The sequence below is a fragment of the Bombina bombina genome, chromosome 2, assembly GCF_027579735.1.
Source record: "Bombina bombina isolate aBomBom1 chromosome 2, aBomBom1.pri, whole genome shotgun sequence".
Lineage (NCBI taxonomy): Eukaryota > Metazoa > Chordata > Amphibia > Anura > Bombinatoridae > Bombina > Bombina bombina.
Window position 1 is genome coordinate 1,208,696,401 of NC_069500.1, and position 17,856 is coordinate 1,208,714,256.

Here is a 17,856-nt window from a genome sequence, read left to right on the forward strand (position 1 = left end):
GATGCCAACGCAGGGGGAGGGGGCTCTATGATCAAGAGCAATACACTAACCAATCAAGACAGATATCAACTGAGGGAGCCCAGACCACAGACGAGATACAAATAATGGATTCTAGGATTGTGGGTAATGTTGTAAATCTCTCTAGTAAGACATTTAATACCATACAATATCATGTTTTAAATAGTGGTTTAAATTTTGCACCTACTAATGATTTTGACTTATTCAGATATCCCAGATATAATTTATCTCTTGCTGAAAAGGAAGCACTTCTTTCTCTTAGAGAGGATACCACGTTGGTCATTAAAAATTCTGACAAGGGGGTATGGTGGTAATCATGGATAGACAACAGTATATTGATGAGGCCCTTAGGCAATTACAACAACAACAGGATTATACTGTTCTGTCAAGGGACCCAACCAGCATCTTCCAAGTTGAATTGGAACAACTACTAGATGATGGTTTAGAATTGGGGGTTTTGGATCAATCCACCGTGGCCTATCTTTTGGTGGAATATCTAAAAATGCCACTTTTTCACCTACTCCCCAAGACACACAAAACACTTGATTCAGTTCAGGGCAGACCCATCGTGAGCGGGGTTGACTCCCTATTGGGAAATTTGTCTAAATGGCTAGATTGTGTTTTACAGCCATTAGTAGTTGCCCTCCCCTCATATGTTAGAGACACTAAACACATCCTTAACATCTTAGAAATTGTTGAATGGTCTCCATCCTCCCAATGGTTAACAATAGACGCAGTTTCCTTGTACTCAAGTATTCCCCATATTAAAGGTTTAGAAGCAGTTCAATTCTTTCTTGAAAGGCAAACTGATTTTTCTACCACATTCATTGATTTTATTCTCAGGGTCACCAGCTTCCTTTTGTCCCACAATTTTTTCAGATTTGAGGGGGTCTACTATCTCCAGAGATGTGGTACAGCCATGGGGGCGAAATTCGCGCCATCCTTTGCGAACTTGTTCCTTGGATGGTGGGAGTTTTACCACATCTTTGGAGATAGTAGCCCTTTCCAGCAATATATCTCCTTTTATAGGAGATATATAGATGATCTTCTTTTCATTTGGACTGGTGACCCTGAGACTGCCTGATTCTTTGTTGATTCTCTTAATGAGAACAATGTGGGCCTAAAATGTACCTTTGAATTAAAGGATAGATGTATCAACTATCTAGATCTATCCCTGGTAGGGGGCACTGATGGGAAAGTCAAATTGACTATATATATAGAAAACCCATTTCTGGTAATGCACTTTTACTGGGAACCAGTAGTCATCCAAAACATGTCCCCTTTGCCATTGCGAAAGGGGAATATATCAGGCTTAAAAGGAATTGTACTGATCAGTCTGAATTTGAAAGGGAGTCTATTATTTTAGAAAAAAGACTCATGGACAGACAATATCCTGCAAAGGCTATCAAGAAAGCGAAGTATCAGGTTCTGAATCTATCCAGACAAGATCTATTGATTCCAAAAACTAGGGAGACAGGTAAACAACAGAATGTCACATTTGTGACAACACATAGTGCCCAGAATACACAAATCTGTAATATAGTGAATAAACATTTTCAGATATTACGGGCAGAGGACAAATTAATTGACACTGTACAAAGGGGACTTAGATGTTCATATCGTAAAAGTCCCACTTTGGGATCAATACTTTCTCCCACTTTACTTAGACCGACACAGAAAGAAAAAGACTCGTGGCTTAAACACAATGGCATGTATAAGTGTTGGCATCGCAAATGTAAACCCTGTGAATACACACGAATTACCAAGGAATACACAAGTGTGGTAACTAGCAAAACATACAGAATAAACTCTTGCATGAACTGTAGGAATGAATCAGCTATATATCTAATTGAGTGTACCCTGTGTAAACTCCAATACATAGGACTCACCTCTCGTGACCTCAATTCCCGCATTAGAGAACATTTGTCATCTTTTTCTACTAAAAGGGCATCTACTCCCATTGTTCAACACTTTGGCACATACCATGATAATGATCTCAGAGGTTTTAAATGGTGTGGCATTGAGAGAGTCACGATACCTACCAGGAGAGGTGACACCAACCAACTTCTTGCCAGATGTGAGGCATACTGGATTTTTACCATGGGTACACGTTTGCCCAATGGTTAAAATTCCAGATATGATGTTATGAACTTGTGGGAATAACATCTTTATTATATTGCTCCCTATGTGTTGTGGTTTATGTCTAGACTTAGATTTTTATCGGGTATAGTTTACAGTCCCTCTTTACATGATGGGTTTATTAATATACTATGGTATTTAAATTCTTTCCTCTTAGAGGGTTATGTTATATATCTTATTTACCTATTGGTATATATATCTATATCTATATTCCCCTTAGAGTGTAGTTATATTATATTTGTCTTTACCATTGGGTATATTCTGATAAATTTATCGAAATTTTTGTTTCGAGCAAGTGTTTCTTTATTTGTCCATAAACTTTCTGATAATCATGCCTTTTTGTATATATGTATCCAATATTGTCCCTTTAATATTCTGTATTCTCTTTGATCACTTTGGCCCCCTGTAGGATACTATCTAATATATTTAACACATAGCATTCTCACATCTTAGTATGCCCTTTATATAATCATTATGATCCAGCGGTTTTAAAATAAAATAAATGTTATTCATTTTCGAATATACCTCAGCAGATTATGAATATGTAGGTATTTCCATTTTACAGAGTCTCATCATATGTCACAGTGGTGACTGTTCAATTCAATTTGTTTCTGCTTTCCTTATTTATTGTATACATTGTAAATTATTATATGTAACATTGTAAAGAATAATAAGTACAGCCGTATGAAATATCATTTTTTATTTATTTCTCATATTGCATTTGAAACAATTTTGTTTGAATCCTGTTTGCTTCATAGGTGTATAATAATGACTGACATTTCTGAGTGGGTAGAGTAGTTGGGCGTGTTTTTTATTTTCTTGCCAATCACATTTGTTCTTAAGGTATTTTAACAGGTGTGAGGCACATCACTGTAGGCTATGACTACGGAGTAGATCCGAAACATGTAAGCCATTCAGTGCTGCACCCTCTACACCATCAGTATTTGCTGTCTGCTGTTTTCTATATGTTGCTTTTAATGGACTTAATAAAGAATTTTTGTTTTACTCAAGGATAGCTGGACTTTTTTCTTTTGATTTCCTTACATTAGATACCCTCAATCGTATGAGGTAAGGATGACTCAATAACGCTGGGCAAGGATAGTGTCCTCTTGGATATGCAACCACTGGCAGATGAAACTTTCTTTGCTTTTAGAATACTTGTGCCCTTCTTGGTGTCCTGGTAGATGGAAACTCAGTTTTATGGTAGTGTGCCAACTGTTGAATTGTATAGGAGTTATGTGTGGACCTGAATTAAAAAAAGTAAGTCTAATGCCTCAGGAAGAGGGGTTTCCTCAAGATCTTTCTTTGTTGCTCCTCCTGTGGGTCAGTTACATAATTCCTGCGGTTTCATTGTGATCTCATGTGATGTTAAAGGGTCAGAAAAGTCCTTTTCTGACCCTTTAACATCACATGAGATCACAATGAAACAAGATAAAAACATACTCTTCATTTGTCGTTCATCCTGACACATTAAGGAACTTTTTATGTCTAATACCTCTTTTTTATTTAGCTTTCGTGTACTCCTTGAATATGTATTTTAACATGTACATCTTTTAAGCCATTTTGTCACTGTGCAGTATATTGTGGGTATATTGTGTGTTCATTTGCCACTCCTTAATACCTACTATTCATTACTATTAGCCCTATTCAGGCTATTACAATATCTCCTTATTTACACAGCGCCATCTCTATAAATCTTATGTTTACTTATCCTTTTTGGAGGTACTGGGAACTCCTCCAACATTTGGATACTGGCAGCTAGTGTGAGATAAAAGGTGTAGGCAACATATATAGGGGTACCTGAGATCACTGCAAGTACTAGTCTCTAGACCTTAGGAGCGCTGTGGGGTTAGCTAGAGGGTTCCACCCAATAGCTTTCTGACTTACATACCAATATATATATATATATATATATATATATATATATATATATATATATGAATAAATATATATTTGTGCAAAATACCGTCCTATATATGTAGAAATATGTATTTATGAATTAATAGAACATATTTCCCTATGTGAAGAACATTCAAATGTGAAATTTTCATATTCTCATGTTAGATTAGCACGCTTGAGAATATGTGATTGGGTTTGCCCGCGAGTATAGTTTTTTCTACTTTTTTTGCTTTATTTTTTACATTATCGCGCATGTAATATTCTAAGGTCGGTTTTTAATGTGAGTCGTGTTAGCGAGCAAGTGAAAACGTTTTACTTTTAACTTACGAGCACTACCTGATGCACGCAAGAAGCTTACTTGTAATGAAGTTAAAGCTAGAACGGGATCGTTAAATACCACTCCACTTGTAATCTTGCCCTAAGTGTGATAATTATCTCTACAAAGACAGAAAGTCCTATAATAGATGTTTCTCAGTAACATATTGTGGCCAGGTACAAAATGGATTTACAAAACATGCAGAATGACAGTTACATAGTTGCTGGAGTTCAAATGGGCAGGCTGGTAGTAGTAGTAACAAGAAAACTTAGTACATTATAGAGACGCACAGGATTCAGACTTGAACACATCAATAGACAAGGCTTGGAGTAGCTTTTATAATGAAAATTGAGTAGTCGAGAAAACAACTAGTGATAGAAGTTTTTTAATTAGTGGCTGTTTCACAGTCAAATAACTATTTTATGACTTTGCACTACATACATGCAACTTAATATTAGTAGTTCTTTAAAGGTGGTTGCAACCTTATGGTTTTATCAGAGAACCATGCCACAACGATCTTACTTGGTTGATCTTTTAACACATCAGTTCTTTAAAAATATTTAAACATGAAGGAATACCGAGTCAGAAAGATGTAGAAAAAGTGCAAAATAAGGGAACCTCTCGCTGCAGTTGGACATAGTTGAACACAAACTACTAAATGACTTACTTAATAATTTACTATTATTTATTGGGTTCTAGTGAGGTGTCTCTTATGTTTTAAGGGTGATTTATACTGGGGATCCTTTACTAGGGGGATGACCATGGAAAGGGGGAGCATATAAGAAGTCCCTAAAGTATTGGGGTGATTGTGGGAGGGTAATCACGTATGTGAATTGTTGACATTTTTAGTGGGAATGTGGTCATATATATAAAGGAAAGGTTTTGCAAGTTTGAAACTGGGATTCTAAAGTTTATTGTGATATGAGAAGCTTGCTATTAGGATCATTTTGGTTATGGTGGTCAAATAGGGGGGTCAGAATTATGCGAATGGTGGTTAATTTATTGTGGTAAAAAGAAAATAAGTATTAAGCTTTATTAATGTGGATTTTCTAATAATTAGATTTAATCATAATTTGGTTTCAGATTTAGCTTGATTTAAAAAAGTAATTGAAAAGGAGTTGTATAAACATTGTAAAAGAGACACTGAACCCAATTTTTTTTCTTTCGTGATTCAGATAGAGCATGTCATTTTAAGTAACTTTCTAATTTTCTCCTATTATCAATTTTTCTTCATTCTCTTGCTATCTTTATTTGAAAAAGAAGGCATCTAAGCTTTTAATTTGGTTCAGAACTCTGGAAAGCACTTTTTATTGGTGGATAAATGTATCCACCAATCAGCAAGAACAACCCAGGTTGTTCAGCGAAAATGGGCCAGCATCTAAACTTACATTCTTGCATTTCAAATAAAGATACCAAGAGAACAAAGAAAATTTGATAATAGGAGTAAATTAGAAAGTTACTTAAAATTGCATGCTCTATCTGAATCACAAAAGAAAAATGCTGGGTTCAGTGTCCCTTTAATGGTAAGAATAAAGACAGAATTACTGACACATTGGGTGTGTAGTTTGTCCAATAGTAGTTTCTAATGTTGGTATTAATTTTGAGCTGCTGCATTAAGTCTTCTGGCTATTTAATTGCAGACAAATGTGGGTAGAATGATGCCATCACTAGCAATGTAATTTAGCTTAAAGGGACACTGAACCCAAATTTTTTCTTTTGTGATTCAGATAGAGCATGCAATTTTAAGCAACTTTCTAATTTACTCCTATTATCAATTTTTCTTTGTTCTCTTGCTAACTTTATTTGAAAATCATGAATGTAAATCTTAGCAGCCAGCCCATTTTAGATTCAACACCATGGATAGCGCTTGCTTATTGGAGGCTGACATTTACCCACCAATAAGCAAGCATAACCCAGGTTGTCAACCAAAAATGGGCCGGCTCCTATGCATAACATTCCTGCTTTTTAAATAAAGATATCAAGAGAACGAAGAAAAATTGATAATAGGAATAAATTAGAAAGTTATTTAAGATTGCATGCTCTATCTGAATCATTAAAGAAAAAAATTGCATTTAGTGTCCCTTTAAAATCAGAACAAAATCAGTGGATTTTCTGCAATTAACTGAAGATCTGGAGTTTTTACTGCTGCTAACATGGAATAGTCTGGTAAATTAGTGCTACGTTGAATTTCAAATTACAGTTTAGAGAAATATGTGATTTTTTTACAGTAAGAGAGACCAACACAAAAAAAGGTTGACTTGACAATTAGTCATAGTCAGAGACAATAGGCCAGCAGTGCAAGTGTCTCAGATCACAACTCTTACAGTAAATACAATAAGACCAAGTATTGGTTTGAATCAAAGTTTAGTGCTTTATTGATTGACAACCCTATTGGTTTGGTCAATAATGGTAACAGATCTTGTATGTTCTTATTAATTGTTTTTATTAATTTTATTATATGAATTACTGGACGATTCTCTTAATGTGCTTAGACATTTTGCTGTTGAGGCATTTTCACCCCCATGTAAGAGAAGTTGTGTGTTCGTCATTGCATTTACACATATTTTTTTTTCTTTCTTTGAAGTACCCACCCAAACTATACCTTAGTTTTTTCATCAAACTAATAATTGTTGTTCCATTTTCTAATTTTTTGCTTCGCCACCTAAGAGGTGGCGTAGGGTGTCTAATGACCGCTGCTTCTTACATTGTGGGAAGCAGGCTCGCATATGCGAACCTGCCCTGCAAAGGCTCCGGAGCAGCTTTCGCTGCTTCGTACATGGAGCCCATGTGCTTATTGGAGATATGCAGGCTGTGCCCTCTGGTCCTGGTCTACTCTCTTGTCTTGACTGACAAGTAACCTTTATGGTATCTGAATGCTCTCCCTTTACCAATACAGTTGTCACTGGTGGTGAGCTGAGTAGGCCAGCAGCAATCTGTGAGTGTACAACCAGGGCAGTCTTTACAAAGACTTAACCCTATAAAGACTAAAGTAATTTATCTGAAAGGGAAATATATCATAAGACACTTCTACCTCAAATTCCATAAACTCAGCCTGAGTCTAAGTTGTGAAATCAATATAGACTTCAATATATATTTTATTAAACACCACATACATATTTAGTTATATTCATGTAAACGATGTGGAAAAGAACCAATGCCCAACCCAGCACTCTTTGATAGAGAGGAATTTCCAGTTTATTCTTTTGATAGGCAATAAGGATGCAACTTATACTGCCAGATGCCAGAGAGTTTGGTAGTAGGGTCATTAATCTGGAAATAAAAATTTCCCTTAACAGCTTAATACACACACATATGCAGTAAAGACCTCTGGAATTTAGTAGGATAATGTAAAATGTTGAATATGTTGAGCAAATAATACATTGCAATTATTATTTATTCCAAATTATATTACAATAGTTTGAATATATATTTTGTATCCACATTTTAGCAATTTAAATGCACATTGCAGTTTTTGCTGAGGGTCAACCAATGAGCATCCTATATGATGGTAAGCCTCATTTTCATTTGTGAATTGTGTGCTGAAGAAATCTTACAAAAGTTCATTCACACTTACTAATTATTTGTGAGTGTCAACAGCACATAAATGAGACACCTATAGAAGATTATTGATTGAAACTACTAATAGAGTCACAGGGAAATAGCAACCCCATTAAATGATAAAATCCATTTTCAAACAATAATATTTCTACTTGATCTTTATTAAATTTAGATTTTTAGAGAGCATGATGGTTCTATTTACTTGGCAAAAAGAGTACACTTGAATGGTATTTAAAGAACCAGTTGATTTGTTTTGTAAAGGTCACAAATATTTACATTCAATGCAGTAGCAACTGTGTTTGTTATCGTATTATAATTAAAATATACTTAGCTGTCTTTTCGGCTTGGGCTCCAAAGTGAATTTGCACATTTAATTCAAAACTGGGTCATATGCAGTAAATTGAAATATTTATGTTTAGCTCTTGACTGTAATTTGTTTTCTTGAGTTGGTGTATTAATTTTAACAAATATGTTTCAATTGGTAAACTTGGGTGCCATAATAAAAGAAAATAAATTACTATTTAAAGAGGAAAGAACGGAAAAGGAAAGAAATGAAAGAGAAGTTGAAATAATGAGACAAAGTATGAGGCTTCTTTGGTCATTTGCAGAATTAAGAGACAATTTTAAAAAGTGCATAAAATGCCTTAACATCACAAATCGTTAATCTCTTAAAGCTGGGGAATAAACATTCTGTTATACATAGCATTTTAGCTCAAATTTAAAAATATTTTTTATTATTTCTCAGTGAAAAAAGTATCCATAAATTATCCCCTAAGATAAATGAGCAAGCAAATTGATATTGAAATGTGTGAAATTAGTGGTACTAGACACATATCACACTGCTAAAAATATAGTTTATCACTCAGAAAAATTAACTCAGCATTTTCATACTCCAAGTGAACTGTGACATACAGTAATTTCATAGTTCAGTGATAGATATCTGTAGTTTATTTAAATGATAAAACATATAAGGAACAAAGTACACCTTCTACAACTGGTGTAAAGATATATTCTGTATCGTAACTTCATAATTCTTTTTATCACAATAACATTATTAATATTTTCTTGAGCCCAATATTTATAATTAGATCAATTTAACTTTTGTATAACCTTGTTGGGTATTGGGCAAATATTAATTTTGACATATGTATATGAAAGATAGACAATGTATTTGAAAAACAAATATGGCTTGGACCATAACTATGTCTCAGTTAATTCTGCATCTCTTAAAGATTTTAAAGCCTCAATCTGTCTCATTAATTCAATTTATCTATTATTCTTCCACAACATGGCTTCTTTTCTTCTTCTTTAAATAATAATGTATTTTCTTTTCCAGGACACTGCAAAGAACCATCTGCGCACCTTTACAAGGGACCAGTAGAGATGAAAATTATGAAAATTGGGAATGTAAAAACATTTTCTTGTCTACCAAACCCATTAGATAAGTATTTGTAAATATATTTAATCAGCCCAAATTTTTTGTTTATAATGTTGAAAGTGTATTTTATGAACAACCAATAGCTTTTCTTTAAATTCTTTTTTTTTTGTAGAATAAGAACTGTCTCCTGATTCCATCAAATCCCCCAACACGAAAGAATGAAGTGGTGTTGTTTCACAAAGTAAGGAAATGTTTCCAATGTTACTTTCGTTTTTTTGGGGGAGGAGGGGGTTACTTTTTTTTTTTACTATATATAGTGAAGATCTAAAAAAAAATTTGGAAATAGTTAATTTTAAACGAATCATTGCTTTGTGCTTATTACAGCTACTTTGGGAGCAATATGCAAATGTTAAAAAAAAAAAAAATCTATCTCCTTTTAGTTATTATTCAAATGTAAGCTGTAGAAGATTGGGTGTCCTGTGTTAGCCAGTCAACTATGTCCTAGAACTGTTCGAGTTCAGGGTACGTGGCCTCTGAACACTGGGCATTATTCTAGGGCCAAAGGGAATCACAGCACCACGACCTCGACGGCCCCTGCGGGGTGGCCTGCCTCTGCCTGTCATTTTTTTTTCGATTAGTGGTACTATGCATGCAAGCTACTGTGACAACAGATATGAGTGGAACTGTGCACTGGCAGAAGTTGGCAGAGTATACGCTGTAGGCCTGACACACACGCTTGCAGACAACTAACTGCTATTCAGTCTATTACAGTCAAAATTGTATTTTGTTTTTAAATGTTAACTACTGTTACACCAGATATGAGTTGCACTGGGGTTACACTGTGCCCTGGCATGCCCTGAAACGCACACATGTGAAGGAAACTGACTGCTATTATTTCACAGTCAAATGACTAGTTTTTTTCTTTAAATGTACACTACTGTTACACCAGATATGAGTTGCACTGGGGTGACACTGTGCCCTGGCAGGCCCTGAAACGCACACGTGTGAAGGAAACTGACTGCTATTATTTCACAGTCAAATTTCTAGTTTTTTTTTAATGTACACCAGATATGAGTTGCACTGGTGTGACACTGTGCCCTGGCAGGCCCTGAAACGCACACGTGTGAAGGAAAGTGACTGCTATTATTTCACAGTCAAATTTCTAGTTTTTTTTTAATGTACACTACTGTGTTACACCAGATATGAGTTGCACTGGTGTGACACTGTGCCCTGGCAGGCCCTGAAACACACACGTGTGAAGGAAACTGACTGCTATTATTTCACAGTCAAAAAAGTGTTTTTTTTAAATGTACACTACTGAGTTGCACTGGTGTGACACTGTGACCTGGCAGGCCCTGAAACACACACGTGTGAAGGAAACTGACTGCTATTATTTCACAGTCAAATTTCTAGTTTTTTTTAACCGCTTAATGACCGAGGACGTACGCCATACGTCCTCAGAAAAAATACAGTTAATGCCTGAAGACGTATGAGTACGTCCTCAGTTTGGAAAGCAGCTGGAAGCGATCCTGATCGCTTCCAGCTTCTTTCCGGTTATTGCAGGATGCCTCGATATCCTGCAATAACAAATTTTACCCCTCCGCGTGCACGGGAGGAGGGCGGGCGCGTGTACGGGGAGGAAGCGGGTGGGAACCGCTACACTACAGAATTTTTTTTTTTATAAGTGGGAGAAAGGGGTGCAAAATATTTAGTACTTGGAAATCTAAGTGATCTGGGAGCGGGTGGGGGATTGGTCTTGGGGGGGAAGCTACACTACAGAAAAATGAAATAAAAATAAAAAAAACCCATTTTATTTGCAAACTGGGGAGGGTTAGGAAGCTGTTTTGGGGGGATCAGGGAGGTTGGGGGCTAAGGGGGGATCCTACACAACAGCATATGTAAATATGCTAAAATATATATATATATATATATATATAAAAAAAAAGATACCTTTTATTTTAGTACTGGCAGACTTTCTGCCAGTACTTAAGATGGTGGGGACAATTGTGGGGTGGGGGAGGGAGGAGAGCTCTTTGGGAGGGATCAGGGGGTCTGATGTGTCAGGTGGGAAGCTGATCTCTACACTAAAGCTAAAATTAACCCTGCAAGCTCCCTACAAGCTACCTAATTAACCCCTTCACTGCTGGGCATAATTCATGTGTTGTGCGCAGTTGCATTTAGTGGTCTTCTAACTACCAAAAAGCAATGCCAAAGCCATATATGTCTGCTATTTCTGAACAAAGGGGATCCCAGAGAAGCATTTACAACCATTTGTGCCATAATTGCACAAGCTGTTTGTAAATAATTTCAGTGAGAAACCTAAAGTTTGTGAAAAAGTTGACTATTTTTTTTAATTTGATCGCATTTGGCGGGGAAATGGTGGCATGAAATATACCAAAATGGGCCTAGAACAATACTTGGGGTTGTCTACTACACTACACTACACCAAAAATTAACCCTACAAGCTCCCTACAAGCTCCCTAATTAACCCTTGCACTGCTGAGCATAATACACGTGTGGTGCGCAGCAGCATTTAGCGACCTTCTAATTACCAAAAAGCAATGCCAAAGCCATATATGTCTGCTATTTCTGAAAAAAGGGGATCCCAGAGAAGCATTTACAACCATTTGTGCCATAATTGCACAAAATGTTTGTAAATGATTTCAGTGAGACAACCCCAAGTATTGATCTTGGCCCTTTTTGGTATATGTCATGCCACCATTTCACCGCCAAATGCGATCAAATTAAAAAAAATAGTCAACTTTTTCACAAAATGTAGGTTTCTCACTGAAATTATTTACAAACAGCTTGTGCAATTATGGCACAAATGGTTTGCAAATGCTTCTCTGGGATCCCCTTTGTTCAGAAATAGCAGACATATATGGCTTTGGTGTTGCTTTTTGGTAATTAGAAGGCTGCTAAATGCCACTGCGCACATCACGTGAATTATGCCCAGCAGTGAGGGGGTTAATTAGGTAGCTTGTAGGGAGCTTGCAGGGTTAATTTTAGCTTTAGTGTAGAGATCAGCTTCCCACCTCACACATCAGACCCCCTGATCCCTCCCAAAGAGCTCTCTTCCCTCCCCCACCCCACAATTGTCCCAGCCATCTTAAGTACCAACAGAAAGTCTGCCAATACTAAAATAAAAGGTATCTTTTTTTTTTAATCTTTTTTTAGCATATTTACATATGCTGTTGTTTAGCATCCCCCCTTAGCCCCCAACCTCCCTGATCCCCCCCAAAACAGCTCTCTAACCCTCCCCCTCTGCCTTATTGGGGGCCATCTTGGGTACTGGCAGCTGTCTGCCAGTACCCAGTTTGCAAATAAAATCTTTATTTTTATTTTTTTTCCCTTTTTTTCTGTAGTGTAGCTTCCCCCCCCCTCAAGACCAATCTCCCACCCGCTCCCAAACGCACACGTGTGAAGGAAACTGACTGCTATCATTTCACAGTCAAAAAAGTGTTTTTTTTAAATGTACACTACTGTTACACCAGATATGAGTGGTGGCACTGGGCAAGTGGGCACAGTATATGCTGTGAAACTGACACACATGCTGGCAGGCAGGCAACTGCAATTAGATTACACAGGAAAAAAAAAAAAGCAGACTGATGTTCTTGCCCTAAAAAGGGCTTTTTGGGGTGCCGTCCTTACAGCAGATATCAGAGGAGTTCTTCAGGACAGTGGACACTGAATACACTAGCCTAGCTATCGATTTTTCTATTAAATCAGCAGCAGCTACACTGTCTCTCCTCTCACTAAGAATGCAGCTTCCAAATGAATCTAAAATGGATGCTTTCCAGGAGGTGGGAGGGTCTGGGAGGGAGGGTCTGCTGCTTATTGGCTGGAATGTGTCTGCTGACTTTGAGGTACAGGGTCAAAGTTTACCTAATGATGATGAATAGGGGGTGGACCGAACATTGCATATGTTCGCTGTGCTATGTTTGCCGGGAACTATTCGCCGGCAAACTATTCGCCACATTACTATACACAGGGGGTAGAGGTGAGAAATGGCTACTGTCTGCCTGCCTCATAGTACAAAGGAAGGGAAAGGGGGGGGACTGTCCACTGCCTGTCTCATTCTCATAGTACAAAGGGAGGGGGAGGTGGGAAATGGCTGCTGACTGTCTGCCTCATAGTGCAAACAGAAGAAGAGGGGGCACTGCCTACCACATAGTACAAAGGGAGGGAGAGTTGGTGTCAGGTTTTTTTTCCCTGCTTTGTTTGATATGTGCAGCTGGCAGCCATTTTACTCTCTTAATAAATCTGGTACAGTGTGTGTGATGCTGCTCATTTCCTGTACGCCCTCTTATGGCCAGACTGGTGTACATCATCCGTGTGAGACAGGTTGCAGTTTCAGAATTGTTATCACTTATTATTTAAAGGGCCTCTGTTCAGTATGCTTTGCCCTTGCTTTGTCTAAGACCTGTTTGTGAGTTCCTGTGTTCCAGTTCCTGTGTTTTACCTGGCTGTCTGACGTCCCTCCTGGTTCTTGATCCCTGGCTTGTTCCTGACTCTGCTGTTCTCCTTGTAACTGATTACGGCTCGTCTGACTACTCGCTTTGGTTCCTGACTCGGCTCGTCTGACTATTCGCTTTGGCTCCTGACTTGGATCGTCTGACTACCAGCTCTGGCTTTGACTCCTGGCTTGTTATTTCACTTGTGGACTTTTTATTATTTTTTGTTATTAATAAAGGTGTGATTATTTTTGGACTTCTCATCTCAGTCTGATTCCTGGAACCCTGACATTACGCAAAGGGCCATAAATCCTGATGGTGCTAATAATCCACCTTTACCTACCATCATTTTCAGGATGGATGAACAGGATCACCGCTTGGATCAATTTGCACTAGCCCTTCAAACCCTGCTGACTTGCACTGCACATTTGGATCAGAGTGTCCCACAAGTTATGGCTGCTCCTGTTTCTGCTGCTGCACCTAGTCCTACCAGGAGCATGTCCAGTTCTGCACCTCTACCTCAGCAATATGGAGGCAATCCTATTCAGTGCAGAGGGTTTGTGAACCAGGTGGGCATTTACTTTAAGATGTTACCTCAGGTGTTTCCCTCTGACAGAGCTAACGTGGGATTTCTCATCTCGTTACTCTCTGACACAGCTCTTGCCTGAGTTAATCCCTTGTGGGAGACTAATAAACCTGTGATTTCAAATTACCCTGAATTTGTGGCCTCCTTTTGAAGGGTATTTGATGTTCCTGCTTGCTCCTCCTCTGCTGCTAAATGACTCATGTCCATTCAGCAAGGTACGAGATCTGTTGCTCAGTATGCCATTGAGTTCTGTACACTTGCCGCAGAGGTAGCTTGGAACAATGAAGCTCTTGTTGCCGCCTTCTTTCATGGGCTCTCTTATGCAATTAAAGACAAAGTTGCTGCCAGAGATTTACCAGAGGATCTTGAGGCATTGGTGTCTTTTTTTATGCTAATTGACATCAGACTCAGAGAGAGGCTCTCTTTCAAGGAGTGCTTGCAGAAGCCTCCTGTTCCATTGTCTCCTACGTGTTCATTCCCACCCATGCCTCCCTCACCTCCCATGCCTCCCCCTGTCTCGAGTCACCAGATTCTGTTGAGCCGATGCAGTTGGGATTCACGCGTCTCTCCGTGGTGGAGAGGGCCTTTAGGAGGAGGGAGGGGCTCTGCCTCTATTGTGGGTTACAGGGTCACTTTTTAAAATCTTGTCCTACATGGCCGGGAAACGCTCGCACCTAAGGTCCTGTCAGGGGCAGACCTTGGGTGGTTTATCCTCATCCCCGGAACCACTAAAGGAGAAACCTTTGGTCATGGTTGCCCTTTCCTGGGTGGACTCCTACATAGTCACCCAGGCTCTTGTTGACTCTGGTGCTGCGGGCTATTTAATTGACAGTGCTTTTGTATCAAAGCACTCCATTCCTGTATTGCCTTGGTCCGTTCCGCTTGCTATTTAGGCCATTGATGGCAGGCCCCTTCAGCCCATACTCGTTACTCATGAAACCGCTCCGTTATCCATTGCTGTTGGGGCTCTCTATTTTGAAACCCTCCAGTTCCAGGTGATAAACTCTCCACATTTTCTGGTTGTTCTGGGTTATCCCCGGCTCCAAAAGCACAGTCCCAGTCTCGACTGGCGCAGGTCCGAAATTTTGTCATGGTCTCCGCAATGTTTTTCCACTTGTCTTGAGAAACCAGTCAAAGTCTTGAGCACTTCTTCGGTATCTCAATTGCTAGAGGAGTAACAAGAGTTCCTAGACATTTTGACAATGTGCGTGCCGGTACGTTGCCTCCTCACCGGTCTTACAATTGTGCCATATACATGAGAATGGCCTGTTTTGTAAACTCGAGAAATGTGAGTTCCATCAGACTCAAGTAACCTTCCTAGGTTATGTAATCTCCATTGCAGGGTTCTCCATGGATCCTGACAAGTTGTCTGCAGTACTGAAGTGGCCTCACCCACTTGGTCTTCAGTCTATTCAACATTTTTTGGGCTTCCAATTACTATAGAAAGTTTAATAAAAACTTTTCTTCCTTCATCAAACCTATCACAGACATGACCCGTAAAGAGAATAATTCACTCCATTGGCAGCTACTGCCATTAAGGCCTTTGATATTCTTAAGACTGCCTTTGCTGCCGCTCCAGTTCTGGCTCATCCTAACACTGTCCTGCCTTTCATTCTTGAAATCGATGCGTCTGAGACTGGAGTAGGTGCCCTCTTGTCTCAACGTCTTATGCCTGACAGTTCCTTGCATCCGTGCGGTTTCTTCTTTAAGAAATTGTCTCCAGTGGAGTGCAATTAGGAAATAGGCGACAGGGAATTACTGGCCATAATTTTGGCACTCAAGGAATGGAGGCATCTTATGCCTGACAGTTCCTTGCATCCGTGCGGTTTCTTCTTTAAGAAATTGTCTCCAGTGGAGTGCAATTAGGAAATAGGCGACAGGGAATTACTGGCCATAATTTTGGCACTCAAGGAATGGAGGCATCTTCTTGAGGGTACTAGCGTACCAGTGCTCATTCTTACTGACCACAAGAATTTAACTTGTCTATCCGAAGCAAAATGTTTGTCGCCCTAACAGGCCAGATGAGTGCTATTTTTGTCTTGGTTTAATTATGTGGTCTCTTACCTGCCTGGTAGTAAGAATGTTAGGGCTGATGCTCTCTCTCGACAATTTTCACCTCTGTCCAAGGAGGAGTCTGCACCTACTCCAGTTATACCTCCTGACCATATTTTGGCTACCATACGTACTAATTTGACTTCTCCCTTGGGGGAGGAGATCCTGGCAGCACAAACCAATGCACCTCCTGAGAAACCTAGTGGTAAGTGCTTTGTTCCTGAGAATCTTCAAACTAAACTTTTGCACACTTACCACTATCCTAAGGCCACAGGTCACCTGGGCAAGAACTAAATGATATGGTCTGTCACTCAACAATTCTGGTGGCCAGGTCTTTGTTCTGATGTTGCTATGTATGTTACCTCCTGCTCAGTTTGTGCACAGAATAAGACTTATCTACATCTTCCTGTGGGTCTTCTTCAACCTATTGCTAATGGTGAGCATCCTTGGACACATCTTTCCATGGACTTCATTGTCGAGCTCCCTGTTTCCAATGGCAATACTGTTATCCTAATTGTGGTTGACTATTTTTCTAAAATGTCACATTGCATTCCCTTGAAGAAGCTGCCTACTGCTCAGGAGCTTGTTTCAATTCTTGCCTGGGGGGGTCTTCCGTTTACATGGGTTACCCAAGGAGATAGATTTGGACCGGGGTATCCAGTTTGTCTCCAGATTTTGGCATTCCTTCTGTGCTCAAATGGGGATCCAGCTTTTCTTGTCCTCTGCAAATCACCCTCAATCCAATGGGGCTGCGGAACGGTCTAATCAAGCTCGGGAACAGTTCCTCCATTGCTTTGTTTCAGATCACCACAATAATTGGTCTGAACTGTTACCTTGGGCAGAGTTCAGTCGTAATAGTGCTATTAATGCTTCCTCGAAGTTATCCCTCTTCATGGTGAATTATCGGTTTCAACCATCCTTGTTGCCCAATTCATTCATTTCTCAGGGTATTCCAGCTTTGGAGGAGCATCTCCGGCAACTCTGTTCCACGTGGGTGCAGATTCAGGATTTCCTTCATCGTTCTATGTAGCGACAAAAGTCTCAGGCTGATTGTAGGCGTCTGCCCGTGCCTGGTTGGTGAGAGGGTTTGGCTGTCCTCCCACAACTTGAACCTTGGTGTTCCTTCAAATAAACTGGCTCCCTGGTATGTTGGTCCTTTTTGAATACTCTGACTGGTCAATCCTGTGGCCAACGCTCTTGACCTTCCTCCTGCAATGCGCATCTCCAATGTTTTTCATGTCTCCCTCTTGAAACTATTGGTTTGTAATCGGTTTACCACTGTGTTGCCTCGTCCCCGTCCTATCTCGGTTAACAACCATGAAGAATATGAGGTCAGCAGCATTATTGACTCTCGTATGTCCAGGGGCCGAGTACAGTATTTAGTTCACTGGAGGGACTACGGTCCAAAGGAGCGTTCATGGTTTTCCTCCTCTTATGTTCATTCTCCCGCCATTCT